We start from the raw sequence: 19828 nt of genomic DNA, 5'->3' as shown, positions 1-19828 counted from the left end.
ATGAGCTGAGAAGGGCAAGAATCCATTTCTCCATGAAGACAGGTTTTCCTAAACAGAGCACATGACAGCAATCTACACTCTAATTTGTAGGAAAATCTGGGATCAAGGGTTCCTGGGTTATTCTGTGTGCAAAAAGAAACCCTTACTAGTTTTTTTTTTTAAGATTTTTTTATTTTTCCTTTTTCTCCCCAAAGTCCCCCGGTACACAGTTGTATATTTTTAGTTGTGGGTCCTTCTAGTTGCGGCATGTGGGATGCCGCCTCAGCACGGCTTGATGAGCGATGCCATGTCCACACCCAGGATGTGAACTGGTGAAACCCTGGGCCACCAAAGTGGAGTGCGCGAACTTAACCTCTTGGCCACATGGCCAGCCCCCTTACTAGCTTCTTGAGTAAAAGAAGAGAAGGAAAGTAAAGACTAAAAGAAGTGAGCTCGCATACTAAAATAGTTATCTTGTTTTTTTATGTTGCAGTTCCTATCACAAAATTATTTTGCATTATTTCTTTAAGATTTTTCAAAATTTCTCAGCATTTCATTATTTGCAGATCTTATAGCAATGATAAAAAACATTTCACTGAAAATATTTAAATGGTGATACAGTTCTACCTCAAAGCAATAGATAAATTAATCAGCTGTGAGAGTAATTATAATATTCACACATTTCCTTAAGAATAATTTGGGGGGGGGGGGGACTGAGTGGTTAAAGTTCCACACACTCTACTTTGGTGCCCAGGTTCAGATGCTGGTTGCAGACCTACTCCATTTGTCAGCCATGCTGTGGAGCTATCCCACATACAAAAAGTAGAGGAAGACTGGCGCAGATGTTAGCTCAGGGCCAATCTTCTTTACACACACACACAAAATAAAAATTCCTGGGGCCAGGCTGGTGGCATAGTGGTTAACTTCGTGCACATTGCTTCAGTGGCCCAGGGTTTGCAGGTTCAGATCCTGCAAACCACTCATCAAGCCATGCTGTGGCAGCATCCTACATACAAAATAGAGAAAGACTGGCAACAGATCTTAGCTCAGGGCCAATCTTCCTCACCGAAACAAAAACAAAAACAAAAAAACCTGAAGCCACTACAAATTCACAGCCTTCAAACTTTTGGGCCTTACTATGTAATCCTATTATTTTCACCAGTCAATTCTCTCTCTCAAACTCCATAGTGTCTGACACTACAAAGCACTCCTCCCTTCCTGCAATACGTTCTCTGATGCTACTTCATCTCTTTTAATTCTTTTTACTTTCCCATGTGTTTAGTCACTTCTTCACAGACTCCTATTTGTTTCCTCAACTCGTAAATGTTAGCGTTTCTTAGAATTCTATCTAAGGTACTCTGTTTACCCTTTATTCTGAGCAATCTCATCCACTCATTGCTTTGAGAACTATCTGTATATGCTTAGGACCCTTGCCTCCAAATCTCTCTCCTCTTCAGAATTTCCAATTATCTCCTTCTTTCTTCCTCACTTATAACGTAATTCTTTCCTTTCTTACACCAATACACAATCACTAAAGTCAACCTCCTACATCTCACTTAAATCTATTTTCCAGTTATCCGGTTATGCAGACTACCATCATCTCTTACATAAAATACTGCAATCCTCTCCTGTCTTCCTAACCTACACACTGATCTCCAAAATGTAATTAGTCATCTTTCTAAATGTACTCTGATCACCTGACTAACATATTTTAGACCTTGACTTAAAGACAAAGCTCAAACTCCTCAATGTGGCTTACAAGGGGACAGAACTGGATTCAAATTATAGTTCTGGCTGTTGGTAGTAGTTTTGTAACTCTGGACAAGGAACCTAAACTGTTTTTTCTCAATTTCTTCCTGGGAAGATAAAAGCAGCAGCTGCTACATGGCTTGTTGTGAAAACTGAATCAGATAACATAAAACACAACAGTGCCGGGCACATAAGCATTCAAAAGTTAGCTATTAGGGGCCACCGTGGTGGAACAGCAGTTAAATTCACATGTTCTACTTCAGCGGCCCAGAGTTTGCCGGTTTGGATACCAGGTACGGACCTACAGACCGCTCATCAAACCACGCTGTAGCAGGCATCCCACATATAAAATAGAGGAAGATGGGCACAAATGTTAGCTCAGGACCAGTCTTCCTCAGCAAAAAGAGGAGGAGAGGCAGCAGACACTAGCTCAGGGCTAATCTTCTCCAAAAAAAAAAAAGTTAGCTATTAAAAAAAGCTCTTCAATCTCTGCACCAAATAGTACTTGGACAACTGGATATCCACATGCAAAAAAGGAACTTCAACACATTACCTTACACTTTAAAAATTAACTCAAAATGGATCATACACCTAAACGTAACACCTAACAATATAAAATATCTAGAGAAAAGAGGAAAGCTGTGTGATCTTGCGTTTGGTAGTGAGTTTCTAGATCAATATCAAAAGCAGAGTCCATAAAAGAAAAACTGACATCTAAAACTTTGACTTCATCAAGAAGAACATGTGCTACAAAAGACACTGATGAGAGAATGAAAAGACGAACTGCACACTAGGAGAAAAATATTTGCAAATCATGTATCTGACACAGCATTTGTATCCAGAATACAATAAAAACTTAATTAAAAAAATAAAACAACAAACAACCCAATTTAAAAATGGGCAAAAGATCTGAACAGATACTTCATCAAAGACGATATTCAGATAGCAAATAAGCTATTCTTTTCTCATAACTTGCTAGAAAAGCTGGATTCGTTAACAGTTCTCACAAAGCGCGCATTTCATTCATCTTTCCATCAATTCAGTAAGTTTTTACTGGGCATCTTCAATGTGTAAGATTTTGTAGAGAAAAAAATGAGTTAAAATATGGTCGCTGTTCTCAAAGAGTTTATTTAATAAATAAGTCTCCGATGTTTCCTGGTGATTGGAGGAATAATTCCTATCAGACCAAACCCTCCTGCAGATAACTATAAGCTCTGGACGAAAATATAAAAACTATGTGAGGGTAACGGAAAACAACTAAAAAACAAACTGGAGTGCACTCTACACTTCAAAGAAAGGACTGGTACAGAGTGAGGTTTTTATAGCTTTTTTGCCTGAAGACAGGCCTGGGGGTGGAGGTGGGGCACCAAAATTCCTATAGAGAACCCAGGCTTGAAGAACCAAAGGACAGAGTTTGGGGCAACCAGAGCTGCTGGAAACTGAGGGAGGAAGCTTCAAAAAGGAGACAACCAAATTCTGAATATAAATTCTGCTAAGATTTTTAGACAATTTCTGCACTGTACATGCGTGGGGCAGACTCCAAGCAACCCAACTAAGGCTAAGAGATCTAAGAAAGGTCTGCTACTGCTGACCACCACAGAAGTCACAGGAATTTGGAGTCAGAGTCTCATGAAAACAAAAACAAACAAGAAACCAATATTCACCACAAAAACATAGCAGAATCTAGAGTACCTTCAATGTATCAAATAGAATATCTGGAACACAACCCAAATTGCTAGGAATATGTACAAACAGGCAAACATGACCTAGACTAATGGGAAAAAGTAATGAAGACCAACCCAAAAGATGACTCAGAGGTTAGACTGAGCAAAGATCTTAAAGCAACTACTATAACTGTGCTCAAAATGAAAGAAAACAATATGGTCCTAATGAACGAAAAAACAAAATTTCAGCAAATAAAGAAAAACTATAGAAACAACCAACTGGAAATTCTAAAACTGAAAAAAAATCTTTCAAAAATTTCACTGGATGCCCTTAACAGCAGATAGGAGATAAAGGGTCAGTGATTTTGAAGATAGATCAAGAGATTTCCAATAGGAAGAAAGGAAAAGGAGAGAGAAAATGCAGTGTAAAGTTATTTTAAGAAACAATGGCCAGAAATTCCCCCAAATCTGATGAAAGAAAAATTTACAGATTCAAGTCACTCAATGAACCCCAGGAAAGATAAACAGGAAAACAAAACAAAACACCCATACCCATACACATTATTAAAAAAAAAGCTGAAAACCAAAGATAAGAGAAAATTCTGAAAGCAGCTAAAGGAAAAGCAACATTACATAATGGGGAAAAACGATATGAATGACCACTGACTTTCATACTAGAAACAATGGGGAACAGAATATGAAAGACCAGACTTTAAGGTGCTGAAAGAAGAAAGAAATGCCAACCTAGAATTTTATATCTGGTGGAGATATCCTTCAAGAATAAAAGCTAAAAGCAAGACATTTCTAGGGGCCGGCCCTGTGGCCGAGTGGTTAAGTTTGCACACACGCTTCGGTGGCCCCAGGGTTTCACTGGCTGGGATCCTGGGCACACACATGGCACTGCTCATCAAGCCACGCTGAGGTGATGTCCCACATGCCACAACTGGAAGGACTCATAACTAAAATATAGAACTATATACTGGGGGGATTTGGGGAGAAAAAGCAGGAAAAAAAAAAAGGAGATTGGCAACAGTTGTTAGCTCAGGTGCCAATCTTTAAAAAAAAAAAAAAAGACATTTTTAGATAAAAAGAAAATTTATTACAACAGACTTCCACCATAAGAAATGCTTAAAAAAAAATTTCTTCAGGCTAAAGGGAAATGATACCAGATGGAAATTCAGATCATCAGGAAGGAATGAAGAGCACCAGAAATGCTAAGTTTGTGCGTAAGTAGGTACAAAGGACTATATTTTCCTCTTGATTTCTTCAAAATATGTATGCCAATTTAAAGAGAAAATTTCAACGTTGTATTATGGGTTTTATAACATATGTAGCTGAACCAACTTACTTACACTTACTTATATCCAATACCTGCTATAATAATTCTCTCTAGCCATACCATCATCACACTCTGGGTTTTAAAGCAAAACCCAGTTTGAGATCAAAATTTTCTTTTATCACACAACATATATGTAACATATATACATATAAAATTTTATATACATATATATTTTGTAGGGAAGGAATATTTATATATATCCCCCCAATTACCAAGGTAAGTAAAGGAATCTTGGTCCAAATGTGTCCTACACTTTTCAGTCACACAAAGTTCTCCATCTTAATATGACACAACTCATTCTAATGTCTAGTACAGTCTGCTTAAACCACCTCTGATTTCTAAATGTTTCTTCAAAATTCCCTAAATTTGGACAAGGTCCATTTCATTATTCCATAGGTACGTCACAGGGTTTCCCATATTGCCCTAGACTCTATGTCCTTAATATTTTTTCTTAGATTTACATTTGTGATCTACCTTTCTCTTAAACCTTGTATTTTCCAGATCTCACATTCCATTACAGCCTCAACTTCTTCCAAGCATTAACTGCGTCCCAAATCCGATGGACAATTCAGATGAAAGCTTCAGGATATTGACATGTTATAAGGAATGATGTATTTTCAATCACCTAAAAAGGCTTCTTAATATTTATGCAGCTTTCTAACTTCTCAAGAAGGCTTCAGATTTAAATCCTACCACTTTGACAATGCATCCATGTAATATCCATGTAATAATCCATGTATGTAACTTTGTAATAAACATACATTAAATGATATTAGGCCCTGAAGTCTATGCTCTACATAGAATGATCATACCAATTACAGTCATTAGAAAAAAAATCTTCCGTGTAACATCTTATTTATCTGTACCCTCAGAGAAGATTGTCCTTATTAAGATAATTGTTCCCTTAGGGCCAAAAACATAAGGTTCTTATTATTTGGATGGAAATGGCTCTAAGATGGATCACCATTCTGTTATCCTAAAGAAAGAATAATGGACAAATTTTATACATAAGACAATATGGTAAAGTAGAAACAGTATGTGATTTAGATTCAGAATAGTTTGTTTTGACTTTTGCAAGCTGTTTAACCTGTAAATCTTAATTTACTTATCTGTTGTATAAATCAAATGAGATAATGTATCCAAAAGTGTTTCATGAGCTATTACTAAAAAGTGCTCAACAAATACTAGTTATCATTAAGAACATCATTATAGACTATGCTGGAAAGAACTGACACTTCCTGAAGCTCTTGGGGCACTCAATGTTTGCGTCTCTTATGTCTGCTTTTGTTAGTATTTCAACCTCCTGCTTTGCTGTCAGGTTAAATATGACTTGACTTGAACATAACGGTGCCACTTCTGACTAGGTTGCTTTTAATTTGCAGTCATCTGTTGCCTCAGATATCCAAGTACAGTAGACTTGTAAGAGTAAACGGGCTCTTGGATGGAAATTGCTTCTAACAAACACAAAAACATATTCTAAAGTTACAATCCTTTCTTAGGAAAGCAATTTCGCATCATATATATAGGTTCATATCTCTTGAATCAGTTTCCCTAACTCTGGGAATCAATCCTAAAAATAAAACTTAAATATAAAAACACTTTAGGGGGCGGCCCGGTGGCACAGCGGTTAAGTGCGGATGTTCTGCTTCGGCAGCCCAGTGTTCACCGGTTCTGATCCCGGGTGCGGACATGGCACCGCTTGGCAAGCCATGCTGTGGTAGGCATCCCACACATAAAGCAGAGGAAGATGGGCACGGGTATTAGCTCAAAGCCAGTCTTCCTCAGCAAAAAGAGCAGGATTGGCAGCAGCTGTTAGCTCAGCGCTAATCTTCCTCAAAAAAAAAAAAAACACTTTATGTACAAAGATATTTGCAGTACGTTGCTTGCAGAGCCTGAAATTACAGACTGCGTCACTGTCACATAAGAGTTAAGTGATACAACACATCTATAAATGGAGTACCATGTAGCTATTAAAAATATTTGCTTGTAATTAAGAAAATGCGTATATAGTAACATTAAGAAATATTGAAAGGAAATAAACCAAAAACCATACACTCCTTAAGTGATCAAAGTACACCAATTTTTTCATTGATTTATCTGTATCTTATTACTTCTCTACAATAAATCTGTATAACCTATGAATTAGAGGTGGGAAATTTTTATTAAGACAAAAAAGGAAGAGAGTAGTAGATTAAAGAAATTGTCTCAAGAGTAAAAGCACTGGAGCTTTACTGAAGCTCTTTTTTGCTTATTTACAGGTTTTCATCTGTGGTGCAACCTGGATGAGGTCATAAATCAACCTCTGGATAAAAGTGAGAGCTCCCATAGCTTTATGGATTCATTCTTTCTTTTGTGGTGAATCATGCCCCAGTGTGGGGGTCAACAAACTTTTTCTGTAAAGAGCCAGAGAGCAAACATTTTAGGCTTTGCAGACCATACAGTCTCTGTTGCTTCTCAACTATGCCTTTGTAGCACAAAAGCAGCCACAGACAACATCAAAATGAATGAGTAGGGATGTGTCCTAATAAAACTTTTTTTATGAACAGTGAAAGTTGAATTTCATATATTTTTCATTTGTCACAAAATATTATTATTATTTTACTTTTTTCCAACCATTAAAAAATGTGAAAACCAATCCTAGAGAATGGGCCAAACAAAAACAGGTGATGGGCCAGATCTGGTCTGTAAGCCACAGTTTGCAGATCCCTGCTCTAAGGCATTTATTCTCTGAACTGCTCCACAAAAAATCAAATGTAGATAACATCACTCTCAAATCTGATCAAACCAAAAGTTAAGCATCAGGGCTTTGCTTTCAACTGTTTCAGTTACACTATCCCCACACAAACTGCTTTCTTATACTGAATGGAGATTTCAGATTACACTTAAACGGAGGCCATTCTATTATTTTCTTTAAATGACTAGGATTTAAAAGAAACAAAACAAAATACAAAATAACAAAAAACAAACTCACACAAGTCAAACTTAGCTTTTCAGTTTAGGGTATTACCATTTATTTCCATCATGAGGAAGAGAATGGAGTAAAGTGTGGGCAAATAACTGTTCAAACTCTCCTGCAATAACCTCCATATTAGCAATAATGAAGTTTAAGAGGTGGAGGTCGTACATATGCCACTAAGTGGGCCTCCATTATTTTTGCAAAATGCCAATCTGCTATGTTCTATGCAGCTACAGATGTTGGTATCATCTTATGGCAAGGGAAAAGTAAGAATTTAGACGTGAATTTAACAACTTTACTCTGAATAGTTAGATCTTAGGGAGAAACAGAACAATCTTTTCTTCTAACAAGCAACAGAGTATCCAGTAACCAGTTATGTAATATTGAATTGACTAGGTTTACTGGAAGAAAATGTATCCAGGAGTTACGGTGTACACAGTATTGCTTGGGGTGTAAAGTCTGTCTCCAATTTGTCTGTTATTAAGCCATGAAACTTCTCAATATTATTTCCTTTAATAAACAATCAGAATTTGCTAATACAGAACATACATAATAGAATCTCTTCTATGGCCAAGAGTAATCTTGAAGTAAATTCCAATGAAAAAGTTATAGCTTTTGAGGTTATGATTCTTCATTTCCTAGCAAAAGAACAGTTTTATTAAATTCTAAAATTTAATAGTATTAGCTTATTTTTCTGTAGGAAACATTATTACTAATTACATGAGAAATATACATAAAGCACCTCAAATAACAACTTGGTTAAGTTCTGAGAGTTTTCATACTTACTAATGCATAATCCAAAAGATTTACAAACAGTCTGTGTAAAGAACCAAAGATATGCATTAATAGGTACGCTTATATCATTAATAGTACTAAGTTTTCTTAGGCAACATCTGATCCAATTCCTCACCATACACCTACCATAAAAAATAAGCTGGAGGGAAAAACTATTTAGAGCTACAAAAAATGGTATTAAAGCACTTTCTTACCACCATATGACACTAATCACATTTTCATAGTATTATAATACTTTCTGTTTTAGGGTCATCATAGAAATTAAACTCTGGGGTCAAAGGGGCTAGGAACTGTGTTTTAGCCATCTAAATGCTCAATATATATTGTACGAAAAAAATTTATGAAATGTAAATTCATATATGAAATTAATATGTGAACAGTGTTTATTAATATATGATGCTTGTTTTAATAGAGATAATAAACAAAGCTCTTTCTCAGACTATTTGTACTGCTGAAGACATTTACTAACATACAATGACTGAGTGCAACTTCCCATTGGCACTACTTCCCCAAATTGGTCCTCTAATACCTAGAGCTTGTTGCTACCTTGTGCATCAATTACAAAAACAAGAAAATCACACAAAAATTTAACTGATTCACATAAATTAAGTCAACACACATGAAGAGTACATAAGCTGCTTATATAAAATGTTGTTGGTAGTCATCCTTCTCGGACTGTTTTTAATGAACAGAGTCACTGAGCATTAGTGGTGTCTACCGCAAATAAACATATGCTAAAGTCCTTAAGAATACCTTTATACCTTGACCATTTTAAATCACTTTTGCAAATTTGCCAAAATGTTTAGCAATGCCTTTTCTTATCCATATGACAAAAGTAAACTTAAATCCAAGTTTCAGTATTAACAGCAGACCATTAGTCTTCAAAGATTTAACATTAGAAGTTTCTACTAATCATTATCAACACCTAGTACATAATTTGTTATTTTTCTGGGGGCATTAAATGAATCATATACTTTTCTAGTGGTGTTGGATACATCATTTAGCTAGTGATTGAGCCAAGATCCACATCAACATTTTTTGATATCTTGTTTGCCCATGTCATGGGGGAACAATACTGCTAGTTTCACTAGCATAACGAACAGTATTACTGACTCAACTACATCGAGAAGTCAAATTCTACATTTTGAATAAAATCTGGCAAAAAATCTGTCAACAATATACAGACTTCCAGAAACAGAAATCATGAAAGACTCTAGCTCAAATCTTCCAATTAAGATTAGAAATCAGATTATTCCAGCACTAGCCATTTAGATATTAAATAAAAATTTACCCAACATTTCTGTGCAAGAATGCTCTAGCTCTATGAGGATAAATCTCACAGAGGTCATATTCTCAAGGAGGCAAAATAGGATAAATATATAGTTGCATATATGCAAATATAAGGCAAGATATTTTTTTCCTTAAAATTCTCCCAAAGGAGAATCACCATATATTCAAGTCTTTACAAAGTTTCTTATATTACAAGGCATTTTCTCGATTTATTTTGAGAAATAAAATACTGTCTTGGGAAATTCCTTTATTTTGAAAAATACTGCTTAGAGAAGATCTACACACTAAAACAACCTCAACCAATGCTAGTTTTTGGTTTTTTTAGATATCACCTGAGAGAAGCAGGTCAATTAACTAAGAGGGAAATAAAGATGACATGCTTTAGAAAACTGTTAGCGCAAAGTGGCTCTAATGAGTCAAAGATACATGTGAAATGTCCGATTTATGATATGAAATGAGCGCCTCAAAAGCAGTACTTGCAAATTAACATTACTTTGTTATTTAAAAAGTCATCATCCTAAAAGTGGAACAAGCAGACATTATATGCCTTATGATGTAATATGAAACAAATCACCACCTACCCATGAATTATTATTGCCTCAAAAAAAAAAACAAGCCCTACCAAACTTCAATCTATCTAATAAAGCCACTAGGTCTAAATACTAGTTTATCAGAAATACAAGGGAGATAGAAGAATAAAGTCAACAGATAACACAAGAACATAATCACTCAATCCAGAACATGGGAAAAAGGAAAAATTATCTAGTTTCACTAACATAACTGTGACATGAAATTTTAAAAGAGGAGAGAGGGAGGACTATTATATAGACTAATAGGCTTAAATGTCAAATATATTGGGTAAAGCTTGCTTGAATCCTGATCCTAACAAACCAACTATAAAAAAAGACTTTTTAGGGAAATTTAATATAGAATGGGTATTAGATGACATTAAGGAATTTTGTTAGCTGTGATAATAGCAAGAAGATTCTATTTTTACGTTAAGTCCTCATCAGTAAGAGAATTTATACTTAAACTGGCATGTTGTCTAGAATTTGCTTTGAAACATTCTTTTAAAAAGTAAAATAAGAGTGTAAACAAGATTTCACACAATGTTGAATATGGATGATAGATATCTGAGGGTGCACTATACTATTCTGTCTACTTCTGTGTTTGAAAATTTCCATAATAAAGTTAATGAAAGACATATAACAATTGATAGAAGGCCATGTGAAGCAGGTGGTATTTAAGCTGGTCCTTGCAGGATAGGTACAACTTTGACAAACATTTTTTTTTTTTTTAACATAACATTTATATAAACTGCAGGCTATACAGGTGGTTACTCGTCACAAGGTTAACTGGCTTAGGGTCCAAGCTGTTGTATAAATTTAATGTCACATTACTTCTTTGATATTTTTGACAAGTAGTATTATGAAAATTTTTTCATAAAAACTGATTTCCCAATAAGCCCAAACCTCTTTGGACTAATTTTTATCAGACACCATGCCCCAAAGAAAAGAAAAGAATTTACTGAGCACTCAATTTTATGCCAGAGATCATATTAGGCACATTATATCTAATTCTCACTACAATCTGGCAAAGTAGATATTACATTTCTACTTTACAAATAAGGAAATTGTGGCCAATTTCCCTACCCTAAAAGACAATGCTACTAAAACAGAAGATTCAATACTTTCAAGACTCCAAAAGCTCACTCTCTTTCTCCAAACCAACCAAACATAAACCATCACTCAGCCGATATGTTAATTATACAACTCTCTAAAAGCTCCTTCCTCCAACCTTCCTTTTGTTTACACTATTCCAGTCCCCTGACAGCTCTTCACCATTTTTCTCTTCATGTGCAAATCTTACAAATCCCTCAAAGTCTGGCTCAAATGCAACTTTCTCCATTAAAACCTACTCTAAGCATTCTTTTTCTTAATGCATTTAATTGGCATTTTTCAACGTATTAATAACATCACCTTATGCATTAAACTTAATTTAAAACTTCTCTAAATCAGAATTAGAATAGAAAAAATATGTAACGCAGTTTTGCAAACTGTTCTGATTATGCCAGTGTTCCACGAAAAGTTAATAGTTACTACAAGGGAGGAGATCAAAACAGAGACAATAAGGATACTGTATTAGGGAGGACGGAAACTGATAAAATTATCAACTATGTACCCCTTAAAAAGCATGAGATACATGCTTTTATGTATATATGGGAAAAAAATTCCAGGATACTAAGCAAAAAAGGCAAGGTGAAAAGAGTCTCTTTCTATCACCTCATTTTTGTAGAAACAGGAAACAGGTGTACATATATATGTATACATGGAAAACAATCAGAAAGAATGACACTTAACTGTTTAAAGTGGCCACATCTGGGAAAAGGGTATGCATGATTTTTACTTCACATTTTATAGTTCTTTACTCCTTGACTATTTCCCACTTGCTACTTTTTTTGATAAGATTAGCCCTGAGCTAACATCTGCTGCCAATTCTCCTCTTTTCGCTGAGGAAGACTGGCCCTGAGCTAACATCCGTGCCCATCTTCCTCTACTTTATATGTGGGACGCCTACCATAGCATGGCTTGCCAAGCTGTACCATGTCCGCACCCAGGATCAGAACCCGCGAACCCCAGGCCGCCAAAACAGAACGTGCACACCCAACCACTGCACCACCGGGCCAGCCCCGTTACTTATATTTTTGAAAATATTTAAAATACATCTTATTAAAAATCCCTAAACACTTTATTTATATAGTTCTTATTATAGTTAAGTGAGCTTGGAAATCAATGGCCTTAAATATAGTAGAACTCATGTTTCATAAATACACCTTTACATAAGCTATGTATCATGAATTATAAAGAAACATGACAACAGCACCTTTTCGGTAAACTAAAGCATCATTTAAAAGAAAAATATTCTCACTCTAGTCTTATTTGTAAACTTCTAAGGGTTTTAAGGCAATGAAAGGAATTTACATGTATACCCAACACCTACTACGGCAAATATCTCTAGCCACACCTTCATGACATTTTAGGTTTTAAAAAGGCAAAATCTTATTTGGAGACCTAAATATTCTCTCATCACCTGATTTAAAGGAATTGAACTCATGTGGTTAGCACCTAGTTTTCTAACCATTTCATGTAGGTTAGTTCTACCCTATTCTTCCTCAAAGTGTAAAAAAATGGAGGAAACCAAATTATACATTTAAACTCTACAATATATTTGACAGCATGCTGTGATGAAAGTGATTTACATATTTCTAGCTTTCAAAGTATTTCATAGTATTGTTCTTTTGACAATAGGTTAGGGAAGAAAAGGTGAACTGCTTAAAAAAAAAAATTGCCATGACTCCAACCACCCACGACTATCGATGACCTGAATTCAGAAAATCCCAATGGAAGCCAAAATACGCCAGTTATGTGCTACATTCTACTCCTAACAGCAATGTGAATAAGGAAGATTAATCACTAAACGATGCTAACTCCAAGTTTGATGCTCTAAAAGTTTAACCACCTGGGGTAAAATAAATACATCAACCACATTAAGATTTGGGATGGATCAGAGGTATACCTTTCTTAGTACACACAGTGAGGACCTCTTCACTGATAACCAGAAAATGAAATGTGTTAACATTTTGCAAACTCTTCATGTGCCCATCAGGGATATAAGTACCCCAACTTTAGGTCACTGGTTCTCAAACCCTCACAGTCCATCAGAATCTAGACAGACGATTTAAAAACTACAACTATTCAGATCCCACCTATCCAAGACTGAACTGAATTAGTTTGGGCAGGGAGAGAGGCACAGATTTTTACTGGTATTTTTTTTAAGCTCTCCAGTTGATGCTTCCCTGTGCACATAGGACTGAGACCCTTATACATCACCATATCTCCCATGGCTAAGGAATATACCCACAAACACCCTAGAAATGATTTTCTAACTAAAAAAATTTGTATTATCCATCATGGTGTAACAGAAACCAGAATCAAAAGACCCAAAATACAGCTCCATGTTTGTCTCTAATTAGCTGTATGAATTCAGACCACTTGAACTCTCTGGCCCTATTTCCCCTTTTGCAAATGAGAATACCAATGTCTCCTTCATAGCGTTACTGTGAAGACTAAATGAGATTATATATGAAATTGAAGTATCAGTGCTTTCTAGAATATTAATGACCCACCATGAGTGAATACGCTTTTTTCTGTTTAAAAAATCAATAGAAAATTCTTTGACCCAGTAATTTCCCTCCTGGGAATTTACCTTACATAAACACCAACAACAAGAATGAATGAACTGCATAACAATACTGTAGCACTGATTGTAACAGTTCAAAAAGAGAAACTGAACAACCCAAACTCAACAACAGAAAAATGGTTTAGCAAAATAAAAAGCCATGCACTAACTATTGTAAGCTATTTAAAGTTATGTATAATATAGTAAAATGTTCGTGATATTAAATAAAAATACCAAGTTGCCTAAGATGTATCATATATGATCCCATTTTTGTTTAAAAAAAGGAGAGGGACAATATATGTGACTATATGTATGCGTAGGGGATGAAAAAATAAACACCTAACTGCAGTAGGAAAGGAGGTACTGCTGGCTTTATCTTTGTATTTCTGTGTTGTAAAGCTTGTTGAAGTTAGCAAACTAAAGTTTTTCTGAAAAGGTCCTATATCAATACAGTTTAAAGGCCTTAGAGCTTAGAGGCTTTATAATAGAACAGAGTACAAGTGATCTTAGGTTATTTTCAGTTCCTATTAGTACTAGGTTGAATGCCCAACAATTGAAGACTTGGCTCAAATGGCTAGCTAGTAATTTTCAATTGTTACACATTATCAATTAGAATCAATATAGCACCAAGAAGAAATAACTTAAGAAATGTTAGGTTGTAACAGAGAACTAAAGGAAGTTATTTGAATGCATGATCTGAGACAACTGGAAAAAAACAAAAACCATTTTAAGCAAGAGACTTTAACGAAGTTTTATAAGGATTTTTTTCTTTAGGCTAGGATTTTCCAAAGTGTGTTCCTTAATCACCAACTCACAAAGTTCTTTGAAATAGGAGGTTCCTTGTCTAACACATTTAAGATATGCTGCTCCCTCCCCAGCACCTACTTGTTCTTTTCCAAGCTGACCACACGGTCATTTTAGAATTCATTCTGTGTCATTAGCATTGTAAAGCCTCTGAGAAGTCCTACAATTAAAATTGCTTACCTTTAACCCAGTACTATAACTTTTTTCTGTAAATATGTTAACACAAAAGACTGCTTCGAGAAGCAGTTTTTCTAGCCACTTCCAGAAAACAAAGAAAAATGAATGAGTTGTATAACGAATTTCCACTTTCTTAACTTTTGTCTGGGAAAAGTCATAACAGTTAAAAGTTTTAAAACATATTTAGCTTATTATGACTATTATGAATAGTCTAAGTAAATGAGCTGTATAAGTCTTTGAATTAAATAAGAATCTTTTATTTATTTTTGAGGAAGATTAGCCCTGAGCTAACTACTGCCAATCCTCCTCTTTTTGCTGAGGAAGACCGGCCCCTGAGCTAACATCCATGCCCATCTTTCTCTATTTTATATGTGGGACGCCTACCACAGCATGGCTTTTGCCAAGTGGTGCCATGTCCATACCCAGGATCTGAACCGGCGAACCCCGGGCCGCCAAGAAGTGGAATGTGGGAACTTAACCGCTGCACCACCGGGCCTACCCCTAAATAAGAATCTTTTAGATGATAAGTATGAATTGTGATTTTTAAAGTTCTCAAAATATTCAAGAACAAACCTTGAATTGGTGATCATTTGTTTCCCAAGAACTTTAAGTGAGATGACCAAACCAATTTCCTAAATATACCGAGGTTTAAAAAAATATTCTAAGTTGGGGCTGACCCGGTGGCCGAGTGGTTAAGTTCATGCGCTCCGCTGCAGGCAGCCCAGTGTTTCGTTGGTTCGAATCCTGGGCACGGACATGGCACTGTTCATCAAACCACGCTGAGGCAGCATCCCACATGCCACAACTAGAAGGACCCACAATGAAGGATACACAGCTATGTACCGGGGGGCCTTGGGGAGAAATAGGAAAAAAAGATAAAATCTTAAAAAAAAAAAATTCTAAGTTGTTCCTTAGAAAATTAAAAAAAAAAAAACCAAAACACCTAGACTGCAGCATCTGAAAAGAGAAACCAAATCTGTTAGTTTCAAGGAGTACTAAGTCGTATACCAAAAAAGTGTCTGTGGTAGAAACATTTTTGAGTAAAATTTAAGTGAAATTTACTCTATATTCATTCAAATAAAAAGTTTTGGAAGGCACACTAAGTATCTCATAAGAAATATACACAATAAAACAAAAACTAATCTTAGGAAAATAAAGCAAATATTGAATAACAAAAATAACAAACTAAGTTTAACTTCTGTAGATACAAAGATAAAGGGGGGAAAACACAGTATATTACATAACAATTCTCATTGTCTATAGAAAGACATCATACCAATTCCTTGGAGGCAACCTTATTTCTAGCACCAAGCTTTAAAAGAAATTTCTTCTATGCGTAGTATAGAGGATAGAGTTGTAAAAGAAAATATCTTCAACGACATTCTCCTTAACAGATGCAAGGTTTCATAATCTCATTTTTATAGTCAGCCCCTCAAGGACAGTCATGTACCTAACTTCTAAAAGAATCCAGGGAAACCAATTCCACAGTAATTCTGTAAGGGTTCCAGGACAACGTGGTCTAAATCTTCCCAAGTTATAATCTTGGATTTCCAAAGTCTTTCAGGATTGTCCAAATTAGATAAGGCCCTTAAATGTGGTGGTCCCCTACCTAGCCCTCCAATCATCTCTTTAATTCCCCTCCCTATCCCACTTTAAGCTCTGCCATTCTCCCCGTCAGGGTCGCTACACATATGAATCAATCTGGCTGAATGCCATTTCACTCATCTTTTGATGAAATTAACTTCTCCAAGTCTTTCGAGATTCAACTTTTACCTCTTCTGGAAAGCTTTTCCTGACCCCTGCAGTGTCTACCTAGGTGAGTCCACAGCACATCTGTAACACCAGCTCGGAGGCATTTAGTGTACTGCACTGTAATCATGAGTTTAAGCATCTTCCTCTCCACTTTACTATAAACTCCTTAAGAACAAGGATCACATACCACCAACATCTAAGGACAGTGTGGCACACAATAGTCCTGCAAACCTCAAAAAAATGTGTGCAAGTTTCTAAGAGTTTAGTTTGATTAAAAGATACAACTTAGCATATCCAGAGTAATAAATGGACTGAATGTTCCCCAAATAATACCTTATGAATATCTTCTCAACCAGACTTACAATAAAAGTTAGCCAACAATTTATCTTTGGCAAGACCCTAGAGTACTCACTCCTATTTCTGGCACTGTAGCAGCCACAATTCAGAGATCAAATGAAGGCACCTAAGATTCTCCTTTGGATGAAAAGCAATCAATTAGATTTCAACTGCATGGTGGTTCAAGAAAACATCTGTAGGCAAAACCCGGAGCTATCATCTCCTCTAAATTTCAAATCTTAATCCTGTTTATGTTGAATTGGTTTTAAAGATTCGAGTTTTACCACAGAAAACAACGTTTTGCATTTAATCATGTTAAAAGTGCTAATAAAATACTACGTAGATGTTAATAAATGACCTGGTCATCAAAATGGAAGATGCCAGTAGCTCCTATCTGTAAGTAAGTCTTTCTTAGTATTTAACATAAATCATACACTATATAGTCCATAGTTTTCTCTACCTACAATTTGCTCTGTTTGACTGCCTAGCAAAGACCTACGCTTAGAGTCAGCCTGCTGCTACCACGCCTTTACCTTCTTTAACATCTGAATGAATAAACCCAGCTGCATCTTACACAGTCAGCTAAGACTATCTCCCACTGATCCCTAATAAGTCTTTCAGAAACAGCGCCTAAAATCAGAGGTCACAACTTGGAGATCTACAACTTAATACTCTTGACAAAGGATGTCCATGACAGAAATGACAAAGATCTTCAAACTAGGTTCTCTATATACTTAGTCGGTTTTCTTCTGGACTAAAAATAATGTAAAAAGTCTTCCCTCCCCCTCCACACCATTTCTTATGTACTTTGGCAGTCAGCTGCAGGTTTTATTCTCCCAAGCAGGTGTCGAATAGGTGGTTTTGCAGCGTCATTTAATAGTCAATTTCACCAAATCCCTTCCAGGAAGTAGATTTTTGAAGCTTTTTGTGGTCCAAATATACATTTCACCCTTGGTAGGTGATAATGACTGTCCCTTTTTTCTGTCCCATTTGCAGTCAAAGTATTCTAACACTCCAACTACCCCTTCTCCTTTTCACACTTCTTCCCCTTTTTTGTACTTGGCAGCTACAGTGAAATCCTGTAATATGCACATAAGGTGTAGACATTTGGATGTTTTCCAGTACTCTTCTCTAAAATCTTTTATCTCTCTATAAGAAAATACTAAGAGAACAGAAGTTATATGAAAATCTGTGATATATAAACTGAAAATGGACAGGATTACAGTAGCTAAACTTGCAGAGGTGGACTATATTAAGAAATTATCTTTTTGCCAACATGCTTGAACAGCCAATCCTTTTTAATTCTTTAAAACATTTTAGAAAAATATAACAAGCAGGCAGGCAAGGGTCAAATAAAACTTTTCATTTAAAACAAAGGTCAACAAAACACAAATTTCCATAATTTCATTACGAATTAAAACGACTCCCTGGAAGGTGACACGTGTTTAATTACGCAGGTTAATTTTTCATTAATAAAGTTGGATCTTTCGAGTTATTGGGGAAAAAAGTCACTAAGAAAAAAATATATTAACCTTATGTCTGTAAACATACTGCTACCTGAAACACTGAAGAAAAAGCATTTATCATACACCTACTTACGTAATAATTCTACAGTGTTTCACCGCAAAAGGTTGAAAAAAATACTTCTCTATAAATTCACTTTTCCCACTACAAAAACAAGAAATTTTAAATGAAAAATACTTTCTATATATATTGTTAAATATAAAAATCACTATTAAAATATTAGCTTCTAAATGACAGAGTTTAAGGAAAACTTTTCCCACCACATCAGAATTCAGCAGTGAGTGAGAGACAAAGGAGTTTTAGGCTGATGGCAATCCAAATGTCTCCTTTATTACTGATAAAGCTACACTGGAAAGCATAATTTAGACCTAGGCCAACTGGACTTCTTAACACCACACCCCGTAATTATTTTAACCCAGTCGCAGGTAGCACTGGATAACCATGGTCCTCCTTCAGAAAGGGGCAGAGTCTATCCCTAGTGGCTTCATGGAGAAGCAGAACAAAGTGCTTTCCACAGGGGGCAGACTCCCAGAGACGAAAGGGGATGAACACTACTTGATCAGTTCCTTCTTACAAATCCATCAAAAGGAAGAGTGAGAAGGTGGAACAATAGGAGCAGGTCAGACTATTTTTACGCTTTTTTAAAAACAGCAAGAAATCTAATACATCACAAACCAATTTACTCAGTTATAAGTACAATTTTTATCTTAATCACACCTGTCAGTAAACAGTCTCAAACTGTGAACGCAAGCCAGACAAAGCCATACAAGATGCAGACATTTAGATATTTAAAATATCCACTAAGTCTTAAGAACATGAAAAAATACAAAGTATTTTCCTATCTTAGAAACCCAGAAAGTTCAAAGGTCATTGAATTAGGAAGTATGCAGAATCTGAGTCCAGGAGACAGGAACCAACCTCCACTTAAATTATGAAGATCCTGTCAGTGTCTATAAAAAGGAGACAGTCTGGTCACTAAGAAGACTGGCTTTGGATGGCACACCTGGCCCAAATCTCCGATCATAATTACTTCTGCCAACTATGATAAATCTCCGAAGACAAATTATCTTTCCAAACTCCAGAAAGATTTATAAACATGTATGGAAGATTTTAGAGAAACAAAATCCTAACATTAGTGTCTGTCTTAAGACTGCATTATTTGGCTTATATACTTGTAATGCCTAAGAAAAATTGGCCTACTATAGTGACAACCTTGTAAGACCA

The 19828-nt window shown here is 35.7% G+C and overlaps 1 protein-coding gene across 34 annotated transcripts in view; it reads right to left on the bottom strand.

Moving 5' to 3' along the window:
• The window catches only part of PUM2 (pumilio RNA binding family member 2), a 93948-nt gene that overhangs the window by 71725 nt on the left and 2395 nt on the right, over window positions 1–19828 (bottom strand). The gene's annotated exons all lie outside the window — the stretch shown is intronic.

The sequence above is a fragment of the Equus przewalskii genome, chromosome 14, assembly GCF_037783145.1.
Source record: "Equus przewalskii isolate Varuska chromosome 14, EquPr2, whole genome shotgun sequence".
NCBI lineage: Eukaryota > Metazoa > Chordata > Mammalia > Perissodactyla > Equidae > Equus > Equus przewalskii.
This window is presented reverse-complemented; position numbering and strand designations above follow the sequence as displayed.